The sequence below is a fragment of the Lagenorhynchus albirostris genome, chromosome 2 (genome assembly GCF_949774975.1).
Source record: "Lagenorhynchus albirostris chromosome 2, mLagAlb1.1, whole genome shotgun sequence".
NCBI lineage: Eukaryota > Metazoa > Chordata > Mammalia > Artiodactyla > Delphinidae > Lagenorhynchus > Lagenorhynchus albirostris.
The window spans coordinates 66,500,695-66,514,865 of NC_083096.1; the positions used below are offsets into that span (position 1 = coordinate 66,500,695).

The 14,171-nt window shown below is 43.2% G+C and overlaps 1 protein-coding gene across 4 annotated transcripts in view; it reads right to left on the reverse strand.

The window, feature by feature from the left end:
• Positions 1 to 14,171, reverse strand: part of PBX1 (PBX homeobox 1) — a 282,525-nt gene that overhangs the window by 240,089 nt on the left and 28,265 nt on the right. The window lies entirely within an intron of this gene.

Sequence of the window (14,171 nt, forward strand, 5' to 3'; positions counted from 1 at the left end):
CGCTCTTCTCTGAAGTCCCTGGCCTCAGCTCAGAATTCTCAGACTTGGCACATGAAATGAAACCTCTTTGCCATTCCTGACCTAGGCACAAAAATAAAACACATTTTAACCCTGCTTTCATGGAGCTCCTGAACTAACAGGGAAAAGGCAGTAAAGAGACAAACGTAGCACAGTATATGTTAAGAGAGAAGTATAAGAGCCCAGAAGAAGGTCGTGGCATCTAATGATGTGGATAAACTTATTGTTCTCAAACTTGCCTTGTCTCTTAAGATGCCACTCCCTCCAGGTTTCTCTTCCGCATCCCTGATAGAACTTTTCTTATTCCCTGCCCTACTCAACTTCCATACTTTGGCATTCTCAGGGTTCTGCCCTGGTCCTCTTCGATTCCATACAGACTTTCTGGGATCATCATTCCTTCTCTTAACATCAGTCGCCATATACATGCTGATTACACCCAAATTTACGTCCGTAGCCCTGACCTCTCCAAAGCTTCAGACGTGTATTTCCAGCTGCCTCCTACACATCCACTTGAATACCAACAGGCTACTCAACTCCTAACTCATGAAGTCTCTTCCCCTAACCCTCCTCAGCACCTCTCTTCAGCCTCTGATAATCCTGATTTCCTTTAACACATTACCATTCAAGTTTTCCAAAATACAACTTCTTAGCTTGGCTAATCTGTCCCTGTGATGGCCTGAGTCTCTGGCCATAAAGGTCATATGACTCTAAGCCTCTGCCCACGCTGTGCACTCAGCCTGGTATATACTACAGACTCCCTCTTTACTACACCTTTGCATCCTTCCAACATCCAGAGACCAATTCCAACATTACTTCCCCAATACTCCATGGCAGGGTTAGTTATGCCATCCTAACTAATAAATGATCTTACAAGATTCTGAAATTCTTCTCTCTCATCAAAACAATTAAGTTACGCTGAAGGCAGTATGAATGTTTATGCAATCTAGTTTATGCAAAACTTGCAAGTATCGTCAATTTCCTTGCACAAATAAAGTATCAACTGTTTCATTCATTAAATAAATAGGAAGTCCTTGCCATGTGGCAAGGCATGTTCTAGGTGTTAGGGACAGAGCAATAAGACAAAGTCTCTGCTATCATGGATCTTATATTCTAGTGGGAAACACCAGACAGTAAGCCAATGCAACATCAGATTACCAGATTTGATTTTGACTATCAGATTATCACAAATTTATTGCAAAACTCATTTATTAGAGAAGATGGAAGATGAGAGTTGTTTTAAATATACACAAAAAAATTATAACTCTTGAATAATGAAAAAAATTTTTAAATCCCTTAAAGCCGAAAGGAATTACTCTTACCCTTCCCATGCCCTTCATGGTCACCGTCATTCACATGCTTATTGTTATTAAAAGAACAGACTGCAATGACAGTAAATCTTCCCAATCTAGGGAAATTAGAGGAAAGGCATGAATTACCAAAAGTATCTGCATTTAAAGAATTTTAGTGAAAAATAAAATTTTTAAACTTTATAAGACATAAACACTAATTGCTACAAAATTAGTGTTTCCACAAAAAGGCACTACTTTTTGGAAGAGTGTATGTTGCAATTGGTATGCAGATAGATGTTGTTCACTTTATATAGGCTTTAAAAGTTTATTTATTTGAACTGGCTACATATTTCTTTGAGCAATCTTGAGTACCTAAACCCAGTACCCTAAACTTTTAAATGTTCAATACATACTTATTAATTTAACGTATTATTTATATGCTTGATCAACTGCTTTTTATGGGAAGACTTTCACAAATCGCCAAACATTTTAAACACTGGAGTTTGAACTGAGAAGACTGTGTTATGCCTAATCTGAAAGAAGAGGAAAAGCCATCAGTACAGCCAAGTAAGAGAGTTAGTGAGACCTGAGCTCCTCAGGGGTTAAACTCACATTCCAAAAGACTGGCTCATCTGCTTTAGGATGACTCAACTCTGTTACAGTCTTGGAAGCTCTGCTGTAGAACTTCAGAGGACCAAAAGTCATCTTTCTCCAAACAAAAGCATTTTCACAAAAATGTTCTTCTGCCACTCTGCTCCTCTCCACCCACCCCATCTGGCTCACTTCCCTTCATTCCTAGCACCCTGCTCATGTGTCACCTTTTCTTTTTTTTTTTTTTTTTTTTGCGGTACGCGGGCCTCTCACTGTTGTGGCCTCTCCCGTTGCGGAGCACAGGCTCCGGACGCGCAGGCTCAGCGGCCATGGCTCACGGGCCCAGCCGCTCTGCGGCATGTGGGATCTTCCCGGACCGGGGCACAAACCCGTGTCCCTTGCATCGGCAGGCGGACCCTCAACCACTGCGCCACCAGGGAAGCCCCATGTGTCATCTTTTCAAAGAAAATTCTGTGGCCCTCACCACCCCCAAGATGGCGAGGTACCCTCCTAAACACTCCCACAATACTCCATCTGTATCCCCATCACAGCATTTCATACTCTGAATAGGACAGTTTCCTTGTCTTTCCCCCGGAATACGAGTTCCTGGAGATAAGGGTCTATGATGTGATCATTGATGTCTTTTCAGCAATGAACACAGTGCCTGATGCGTGGAAGGCACTCTATCTCTACAGAATAAAGATGTTTGTCTTGCCTTCTCCCATCTTTACTTTTATTTATTTGTTTGTTTGTTTGGAAAACAGAGTAAGAAATTTCAAATGCAGTTTATCTAAAAATGAAGTATTTCATAAATGAAAAAAACTCAGTCCTAGACATGAGGAGGTCATAGGAAAAGCCTCAAAGGAACAGCTCAGCTCTACACCAAGACACGTTTTCAGCTTATTACTTAGAATTCTTCCTATTTCAATTTAATGCAGTCTTCTCTAGCAGTTCATTTTGTCTGCCAAATCCTTTATGACTATTTTGATAAGTTATTTATTACATATGGATGCCACAGTAATAAGCGGGTAGCATAAGCAAGAGTTCAGGGAACAGAATGAAAGGGCCACATCCCCTCCTGATTGGCTGAGACTAAATCATTAGATCCTGTGACAAGCAGTTATCACCAAGTGCTGGCCTGAATGACAGAGCATCCTGGTACACAGTAGGCAGTCAACACATGTAACCAATGAGTGAATGAATGAATGAATATCTGGGTGCAAGGGGCCTTGGAAGTCAAACTATAATCCTAAGAGTGGTAGGACCACAGGGCAATCAGGATGGAACACTAATGGATAAGAAAACAAGCAGTTTTATATAGAGCAGCCTAGTACAATTCATATACCCTCAGTTTCCTCACTTCTAAAATGAGACTGATAATAGACCTAAATGAGATAATGAACAAAGGGCTTTACATTATGCCTAGCAAAGGGTGTGTGCTTAAAATTACTATGGTATTATCTCATAGGCACAGTTCACAGTTACTAAGCTGAAAAGCACACCAAACTGAACTCTAAGTAGACGTGATAGGAAACATTCTGAACCCAGGAAGTAGAACATGTAGGTATTCTCCACACAATCTATCATAAGTACTCTACTGGAGAATAAATGGTTTTAGGGTAAAGAAATCACACCTTAAACAAACCCAAAAGTTTGTTATCTAAAAAGAACCCATTACCTTGCACAACTTATATACTGCCGCTTAAAAACACACACGACGTTGAATTACACAAAGACTCCTTCATGAATCTTTTTGTATATACTTCTGAGGATCCATATTTTCGCACAATGGAGTTGCTGGAAATGTGACTACCCCTTACCCAGGTATAAATATATCGGTGCTGTGATGGTCCCCTAGCTACATTTGGCCAGTCCGTCAAGGTCACACTTGCATTATTCTTCTCTAATTTTAATTTTTAACACATGGGACAGAGCTGAACTTTCTCCACATTCTGTTTATCTTAGGCAGTCATTCAAAATTCCTCTCTTCTGCAAGCATCCATTCTGAACTTGGCTTAAAGAGAAAGAAATAAAGCAAAGGACAAAGAGAAAAATAGGGAAAAAAAAAAAAAGAATAAACTCCTTTGGTCCTGCCTTATGTAGGAAAAGAAACAAATGCTGCTTTCCTGGCCTCATTATTTTCACTCTGCTCCTGGGTTCCTTTTAGAAAAATCTAGAGGGGTGGGGGAAGAGTGGAAGAAAGGAAAGAGATGGAAGATAAGGAAGGTAGGGGGGAAAAACAGCTGCGGAAGAAAGGAAGAAAAAAGAGAAGAAAGGGGAGCTGAAACCTGACACTCAGGAACTCAGGGCCTGCAAGGAAACGACTTCGCAGGACTGAAAACTTGCCAGCCTGGCGAGGTGGGCTGGTTCCAGCCGAAGCCTTCATTAATGCTTCATACGTTCAGCCCCTAATTTACAACCGTTTAAGGGCAAACATTGCAAGTACCTTTGGGGACCTCTGAGGACAGAAAGAAATCTAAGAGAAATTAGGTGCCTAGAGAGCTCCCCTCAAAGGCTACAGTCCTTTTGTGCAGACGAGCAATTTAGTAATTTGTTTTTGTCTGCTGGGGGCTTTCAGGGGTGGGGTGGAGTAGAAAAGACACACAGCCGGTCAGAAGCTGGGGGTAGTGGAAACGGTTGGGGTGCCTATGTATGTGTGTGGGAAAATAGAGGCTTTGTGTCTGTGAGGCTTTGGGATGTGTTTAAGTGAGTGGGTATAGACAGGGACGCAGCCCAAACAGCCGGATCCTTGTTCAAGAAATTAAATAAACAAGAACATCAAAAAATAAAATAGAATAGAATAGAAGCAAAATAAAATAAAGTAAAAATCCCACTAAACCAATCATTGCTGGGTGGTTTCCTGGAGCGCTAAAATAGAGAGCAATTTTTTTTTTTAAAGGATTTAGAGAATGCAGCATCGCCCTGAAGTTCATCCCAAGCTGCAGACTCTGAAACCTGGCTGAGGCTGGGCAGGATGGATGGAGGGTGGGACCCCCCAGCAGTCCTCTCAGCAAGCCTTTCCCTAAGCTTTGTTTCTCTTCAGCCCATGCCTGTATGAATGGTGAACACTGTGTTTTAACCAACCAGGGCCTAGGAACTGGTTAGGCAGCTTTTCTCCCAAGGCCACCATGAACCGTCAATCAGCCAAAGCTCAGGAGTCCTGTAAGGAAGACTTGAACTCCCCCTCCTGCCTCAGGAGGAGGAGAACGGAGAAAGGGAGGCTAAACAGATTATCTTTTAACCAACAGCTTCACCCAAAAGGAGGATTAACTTTCACAGGGCCGCAGAGCTGGATCCCCACTGCTGAGGGTGCAAGGCTGAGTGCAGGCTGGCTCAGCTCGCAGCCAGGACCCAGGAAGGAGCAAAGGGCAGTGTCTGGTCTGAACTAACTTCCCTTTCAAAGCTGCTCTCCCCAGAATGAGCTCTGCGGAAAACGGATCCCACAGGCTAAGGGGTCTCATCTTCAGAGTATCCAGTTGCGACACTTCAACCCATAGGATCCTCAGGGAAAGAGAGTGAAAGCTCAAAGTGAGGCAGGTGGCAGGAGTGGGGGCAAAGGGGTCAGGTAGATGCCACACATTGCCCTGTTCCAGGCTTGAGCTTCACCCCCTCCTACCAAAATTTAAAGTCCAAAGACTCCCTCATCCCCACCTCCTCCAGAAAGAGTACTTCCGTGCTTTTCCTACCAGTGAGATACAAACCCCAACACTAAGGTTCTTTTTCCCACTTTCCCATCCAATGTGGTAAAAATCCCTGTCATCCTTACAACGGGCCCACCTGAAGGTGAATGAAGCTTCCCGGGAAAACCCCTTTAACCACATGCCAAGGTCTCAGGAAGAACTACATACAAAGTTACCTTCCTCCTCTCTATTCTTTGTTTTATTGTCATCACAGAAGTTCTCTTAGCCCAGGGGTCCTAGAGGTGGTTGCTAGTGAATAATGAAACTGGTTAATTGCACCTCTAACGCCTGCTACTCTGAGGGCAGAGGAATACCTGATCTCTATGAAACACAAGCCATTCTTCAGGTATGAAGATCGTAACTGCTGACCCATCAAAAGTAATCTGTTTGGGGCTTCCCTGGTGGCGCAGTGGTTGAGAATCCACCTGCCGATGCAGGGGACGTGGGTTCTGTCCCGGTCCGGGAAGATCCCACATGCCGCGGAGCGGCTGGGCCCGTGAGCCATGGCCGCTGAGCCTGCGCGTCCCGAGCCTGTGCTCCGCAACGGGAGAGGCCACAACAGTGAGAGGCCCGCGTACAGCAAAAAAAGTAATCTGTTTGGATTACTCCAGTCTCGAATCAACCTTGATCCCCCAAGTTCACTGTGTGACTAGAACATTTACGAGAAGGCCAGACCCCACTTTAAGGATGGTATCTGTGGCCAAGGAATACAGTAAAGGAACTATAGCCCACAGAGGGTGAGTATACTAGCCCACTGCTTTATCCAGTCAAGTTCTACTACTTCCAACAGGCATGGTGGTGTCCCAGTCAGCGGGAAAGTACCAAAATCCCTGTTTGCAACTTTAGTGAAAAAGCAGTAGAACAATTTAGGTCCTTAATATTCTCATCATTTTACTCTAATATTACAGTGACAATGTATTGTGGATTTTTTTTTTTTTTAGGACAGTCCTGACTCAAATATTCTATCAAGTTTTCCCATAATTATACTTACAATTGTCGGGCCCAACAGACTGAATTGAGATTTAGGAAGTAGGAACATCATATTGAAAGTGCTCAATATTGGGAGATTGGTACTTCGGACTGCCAGGATGATTTGGGTCCTACCACTGCCCCAAACCGGCAACCGTGAATTCAAATTTGCTTTGGAAAAGAACTGCTCCTGAGGGCTGAGTCACATACACACTCTGGCTTCAACTTTTGTTGGCTTGTTTCAAAAGAGCACAGAACCTTTTTAAGAAAAGGGGAGGAAAAAAATCGGGTGGGGGGGGCAGAAGGGGGGAAGGGGGAGGAGTTGTACAAAGCCTGCTCTTTGCTTAGCAAACTCATAGGAAAAATAAAATGAAAAAAAAGGACACACATCAGGATATAATTCCAGTCTTCTTAACTTCTGCAGTAGTCTATTAGAAGGGTGCAACTCATTGAGTCTATGCTTCCTCAAGCATTTCTACTACAGCAGGGCAAGGAAGAGGCAAGTGTCTCATGATCACCAGCATCCCAACTGGATTCCCAGTTATCCCCATCCTAGGCCTGTGCCCCTCCCCCAACCCTGAGGGACCGTCTTGCTCCAGGCAGCTTTTGTTAAGTCTCAACCCTCACAAGAAAAATGATGGGTTTGAACTATTAACCCTTCCCCAGAGGACTGAAATTAAGAAGAGGCCACTGACAAAATATTCACATAGGAATACTATAAAAAAAAATAATAAGCTAAATGTTTGCCCAGCAGTTCCAGGTTTGCCTGAAGAAAGAGAAAAGAAACAAAAAAGGAGGGGGACGTGACCAAGCAGTAGAAAGAGACTAGGGTCAAACTCAGGATCTGTGAAGAAAGAATTACACAATTTAGGGAAAACTGGAGTTCATGTTGGCAGCAGAGGTGAGCAAGGTTGCAGTAAAACAATGGGGTTGGACATGAGATCTCTAGGGAGAGATGCAAAGGGGAAAAAAAAGAAATCATACTGACTGGGGGGCTGACTCTTTGCTGAAATATCAGGAGGAAAAGGAGATGAAAATGGAGTCTGGTGTAAAGAAACAAGGCTCGGTCTATCAGCAGGGAGGGGTTGATAAGGACACAGACCAGGATTCAAATTCAAGCCCTGCCACATACCTGTTGAATAACCTAGGGCAAATCACTTTCCCTTTTTGAGCCTCCATTTCTTTTTAGGTGAAAGGGGGAAAATGATACCTCTCCCTCCTTCCTCCAGGTGGTTTTAAAGGCCAAATCTGATCATATAAACGAAATGTGCTGTAAACTCTAAGGTACTACACAATGTCAAGCTATTTTAAGTCTGAGATTCTTTATGAAAAACGTGGCTGCCCAGGTAGCACTTCAAAAAGTCAAGAAGGACAAAAGGGGCAGAGCGGAGCTGGGAAGGGTGGAGCCCGTTGCCTAGAAAGGATATGAACCAAGGACAAAACCAACTATGATCAGGTTCTCCGAGGTCCTTACCACATACTGAGAGCTCCAGTTAACACTCGATACTAGTTTGCTCATCAGAAAACTCTAGGAATTAAACTAGTTCACCTCCAAAAGAAGGCTCTTCTAGCTCTAAGAGTGTACCGTAGGCATCTGGGTGGACTGGAGGGGAGAGATACCCAAAGAAGCCACAGACGATGGAAAGCAATGTCTTAGAGCCTCCACCACGCGCCTTTGTCCCCACCTAACTCTATTCTGAAATTGGCCAGCTCAAGGCTCTACCACCCTGTAGGAAGGGAGGAAAAAAGGAAAAAAAGGAAAAGACAGAATAAGGTAAACATATTCTCATTTTAGTAGTCAGGTGAAACAAACAAACAAACAAAAACCAGAAGCCCGGGGACTGGGAACCCTACAGAAAGCTGTGGCAACCATTCAGATCAATTTCTTAAAAGGCCAAGGCTTCTTGAGGGCCTAGAGTAACAAGCTACAAACTCTTCTGAGGTACCACATGTCCACAAGACCCCCCAGAAAGCCCGTGAAGAGTCCATTCTTAACGGTAAAGTCCTAACACGTAGAAGAAACTTAAGGAATTCTTCTTAATTCTGTGCACTTAAGGAAAAGTACACAGCAGATCTTGGCTTCAAGGCCACAACTTTAGAATCATCATAGCTGGGGACATCCAAATGGGTGTAATGGTCCCCTTAAGGCCATATAAAGAATTGGGAAATTCTCGCTTGCTGGCCAACAAATTTGGAAGTATGGTAGACAACTATCTCTGTGCCCCCTGACCCCCACCAAAGCTCCATTATGATACTGCGCCTTTCCAACAAACCAAGATTGTTCCACCTCTTCAAAGAACTGTGTTGCATTTTCCAACCATCAACCTTTGATGTCTCTATCTACCTTCTCAGGAGATGACCATCCTTTCAGATAACCATCAATTCTTTCAACAAAAGACAGGGACAGGGGAGGTTCTTCCTAGCAGGCCCTCAGGGGCCATCTAAACCCACCCGAGATGAAGGAGAGAGATACTGGTAGTACACAAAAAGTCAACATGACTTGAAGCCATGTTTTCAAAGTTTTTAACTGCAATGACAATTCCCCCAAAGAACTCTTACAGTGTTGAGCAATTTATGAAACAAAACAAAGACCACCGAGAACTCCTATCTCAAAGAGTGGGTCCTGAGCACCCCTTCTTTGAGTGCTCAGGACTGCAATGAACACAACTGAAAATAAGTCATTGATTCAAGTCAGGAGGCCCAGTCTCACATCCCAGCTGTGCCACTCATTCCCTGTGTGGCGTTAACCAAGATACTAAACTTCTCTGAGCCCCAGGGTCCTCCTAGATAATTTTTATTATTATTATTACTTTAGAGAAGTTGAGTAACAAACAAATTAAAAAGAAGCTCAGAAGTTACTATGAAAACAAAATTAAGGTCGAATAGTAGAGGTAGAAATAATAACACCTTAATTCTCAAAACACTATCATGTAGTTACCAGTATCCCTATTTTATACATAAGAAAACAGAAACTGAAAAGTTAAATGCTGTATCTAAAATCAAGATAAATGAGACAGAAGCTTCTGTCCCACAAACAAGTGTTCTTTCCACTAGATCTAAGTTTCTTCCACATCATGAGCAGGTCCATAATGACTCTGGTGATATCCAAGTCATTAAAAAATGCAAATAGTCCACAGTAAAAGTAGATCATAAAAATAAACCTGCATTAAAAAAAAAAAACCCTGCATGCCAATGAAACAAAACATACATCCAACTTTCCCCTTGTAGTTCTTCGTTATAACTGTGTCTAACAGTAAAACTGGGCTGAAACAACGGACTTGCTTTTACTGGGAAATTCTACTTTCTCTTTGTCTAATCTGTGTTCAAGGTTCCATATGGAACTCCACCAAAGCCCTAAAAATTACAACCTTTGGAGCTATCTGTCAGCTGTATTTCCCTAGAATGTATTTTTCCTAGCTAGCCCAGGCTGGGTGTCTCTTTCTGTCATTTTTTTCTTATGAGCCCATTTGCAAGGACAGGGTCTAATTCTGTGTTCTTTAGAGCACCTCTCATACTGCTGTTGATGAACACTAAATAATAATGATGTTTATAATAATGGCTGTCAATAACCATAACCATCATCCCCATAAATAAGATTTCTCACTGGCAGTTTCTAGAAGCCGATGAATATAACAAGGATCATGTCAGTTTGGAGATCACCTGATAAAAGTGAAGCTGAGCTGGGTGGTGACAATGAGCAAATGAATCATACATAACATGCCAAAAGCGGTGATTAATAAAGGGCTCCTCTTCTCCTTTAAAAAAAAAAGACTCCCCAAGTCGTCATCCAGGCAGGTAACTGACCTTGTTTTCCATTAAGGCTGCTCAGTCTTAGCTTCAAGCGACATCATTCATTTCATCCTCAACTGTTTTACAGCCAAATTAATACCGTGGGACCATGACTGAAAATTGCTCTATTGGCACTGCCCACTTGGCTCAATAGTGCCATTTGCCAAGGGCGCTGCTTAGGTTTCCAGAGATTTTTTTTTTTTAAGGAGAATCATGCCCAAGTTTACAGACTTAAGCAAGGGAAGCTCTGATCAGCATTGACCCCATTCCCCTGAGGAGAAATCTACAAGGCATAAATTCCATGGATTCCCACTTCCCCTAGAGCAAGGACATGCTCAGGAATCAGAAAGTTCTCTCTGCTATGGGAAAGACTGTAACTTTCGGGACAAGCACAGCACTGTCTTAGCCTGTTAACAGTGGGAGCCTTCTCCAAACCCAAACTATAGAGTAGAAGAGGGCAGATGTAACATTACAGCAGAAGCCAGGTCTTCTGTCTTTAAGACAGCTGAATGCAGACAGTATAGTTGAAAGGAGCTCGGAACAGAGACTTGCCACTTATCAGTTAATCATAATTCTGGGCCTCAGGGTCCTAATCTGTAAAATTAAATGGTTAGACTAGATGTACACTAACCAATAAAGTAAGCCACTGGCCACGTGTGGCCACAGGGCACTTGAAATGTGGCTCATCTGAAATGTGCTGTAAAAGGCACATACAATTTTGAAAACGGTACCAAAAGAATGTAAAATATCTCATTACTAATTTTATATTGATTACATGTTGAAATAATATTTTAGATATATTGAGATATACTTTTTAAAATTCACTTCACCTGTTTCCTTTGACTTTTTTAACACGGCAATTGCAAATCCCAAATTTTCTGTTGAAGTTTCTTTTCCTCAGGGCTGGACTCGATGTTCTCTAAAGCCTCTGGCAGCTTTAACAATCCATGTTTCATTTTGTGCTTCTGAGTGACTTTCCCACAGCAAGTTATTAGCAGAAGAGAATGTAAACCTTTTTCCTCACAGAGACTCAATTTCCTTATCTCTAAAATGGGGATAATGCCATCTTTGATGTGAGAGGAAATGGAAAAATGATCTGAAATTAAGACAGAGCTGTGCAAATTAAGTTGTTATAATTATCACACTACACTATTACTTCCACCAACTGGGAATGACAGGGATAAAGGAAGGATAAAGTGGGAAAAGTTAGATTCTTTCTAAGGAAGAGAACATCAGTTAGCCTAACCTTGATGTTACCAAGCTTCTAGGCACAGATGAACCCTGAGAGAATTGGAGATAACCCTCTCGAGAGCCAGAGAGACCCAGAATCATCATGCAGAGTCAAGGGAGAAACCCAGAGAGTACTAGTAAGTGCCTGCTTTAGGTGTGAAAAGCACCTTGGTTCCCAAAGCCCAAAGCATTTTATACTTCACAGTGGAAAGGACGGTGTTTCTGAACTAATTAAAGCTAGAAAGCAAAAAAAAAAAAGAAAACTAACAATATTTTTGCAAACTAGTGGCTATTATTTCATTACTTTTTAGCCCTCCCAACAACTTTTAGCCAAATACCCACATTTTTACAGATTTATTAAAAAAAACACCACCAGAAGTTAAGTAACTTGTGGGGCTTCCCTGGTGGCTCAGTGGTTAAGAATCTGCCTGCCAATGCAAGGGACACGGGTTCGATCCCTGGCCCAGGAAGATCCCACATGCCGCAGAACAACTAAGCCCGTGCGCCACAACTACTGAGCCTGTGCTCTAGAGCCTGCGCGCCACAACTACTGAAGCCTGCGTGCCTAGAGCCCATGCTCCGCAGCGAGAGAAGCCACGAGAATGAGAAGCTCGCACACCGCAACTAAGAGTTGCCCCCACTCACCGCAACTAGAGGAAGCCCACATGCAGCAACGAAGACCCAACACAGGCAAAAATTAATTAATTAATTAATTAAAAATATTAAAAAAATAAAGTGAACAATTGATTAAAAAAAAGAAGAAGTTAAGTGACTTTCCCTGGGTCATGCAGCTAGCTGGTAACCACAGAAGTTGAAACTCACGCCCATGTCTCCCTACTCAATTAATTCTTCCCATCAGGAAAAAAGGGGAGAAAATATGAGGCAGATTTAGTATTTCTAACCTTTAAGGGAAGAGCTTAATTCTTCTCAAGTAGCCCCAGAATCTGGGGTCCAGCTAACATTTGGAAGATAGAAGTGCTACCACCACAGCAACTCACCCACAGTCAAAAGCTAACAAGATAATTGTGTCTGGATCTATAAATAGGTGGGTTGGGTTTAAAAAGAATGTAAGGGTTGTGTGCCAGGGAGGTACTAGTTCCCAGTGTGTGGAGAGAGAAAAAGGAACCTATCGTAACTGAGTATTCACAAGAAAACCCGGGTGGAGTCTTCTTCGTCAGCAAGGCCAGTAGGGCAGGGGAGAGTGAGGGGACAGGCGTGTTTGCAGGAAGCAGCAGACTCCACTCAGCAGGGGTGACGGCACAGTGGGAAGGAAGGGGATCCACGAGGGATAGAATTTAAAGCGCTGACACCTGGCTGGCCACCTATGGCCACAGATCCTGTACCGCTTTCCAACTTACTATGTGGAGGTGCCACGCCAATCCCAGCAAGGTCATTCCCTTTCATTCTGCCTGAACCAGTCTAGGCCTGACCCCAAAGCCTCCAGGAACAGCTCCAGCACGTTCAGACACCGCTCATCCTCAAGGGCAATGAGAGACGATGATCACAACCCAGGCCTCCACGACTTCTTTCTTTTCTCAACAGACTATCAACTTTGCAAAACCTTGAGACTGAAATGGCCAGTTGGGGACGATCAGAACTTTGGACAGTCGGCAACAAGGCAAATTAGAAGCAATGAAAGCGGCTTTGAGAGTTCCCATCAACTCAACTGAGAAGGGCGGCATGGAAGTTTACAAGTTAAAGTGAATTGTTTCTGTTCCCTTTCCTATGACGCACATGGGGATGAACTGGAAAAGCCTCATGGATTCTCATACTGAAACCGTGAGCCCTAAGAGGGGACCCTGGGTACTAGGATTCCCCGCCGCCCTCACTCAGAACCACCGTCTTGGAACACAACTCGGCTTGAACAAAGGCCCTCCTCCCCATCACCCCGAGCTCCCCAACACCCACCCCCTTCATCTGCCTTCCCCTCCAGCCACATTAACTGCTCAGAAACGCAGTCACTCCACTCTAGAGTTACTCAGGAATCGCATTCTTAGAATAACTCATCAATTATACCTGTCAACTTGCCAAAAGTGCCACAGGGGAGGTGGAAAGTCTAGACTGCATCTAACTGCAGCGGCAAGCACCCCTGTTCGCAGAGGGCCCCAACTTTGCAAATGGCCTTGACAAGCTCACAAGAAACAAGAAGCCAGGAAAATGCAGAAGTGTCAGGTTGGAATGCAGACCCTATCACCAAGTTCCTCTCAGGCCCAAGGTAGGGCATGCATATCTCCCCATTTCTCTACTTGTAGACTAGGAAAATCCACACCCGTCTGCTAAAAGGATGTTCTGCTACAGAAGACCTGGGTTAGGAAACAGTGAAAAGAAATGTCATTGTGTGACTTAAATATAAACATAAACTCATCGTCAACAAAAGTGCTGCCAGGAAAGCAGCGCCACGACAGACAGACTTTTTAATTAATTGGCAAGAATCATTAGTAATTAAAACATTTATTATATGCAAATTCCGCTGCTAAATCTTTGGAAAGTTTATTCTGCTAAGCAGGATAAATATTCCCGTGAACACCATTTATGTGACTGATATAGTTAGAAAGCCCCCCTTTGTTAATCTGTGAAAAGGTAAGCTTTCACTCAACTTAGCCTG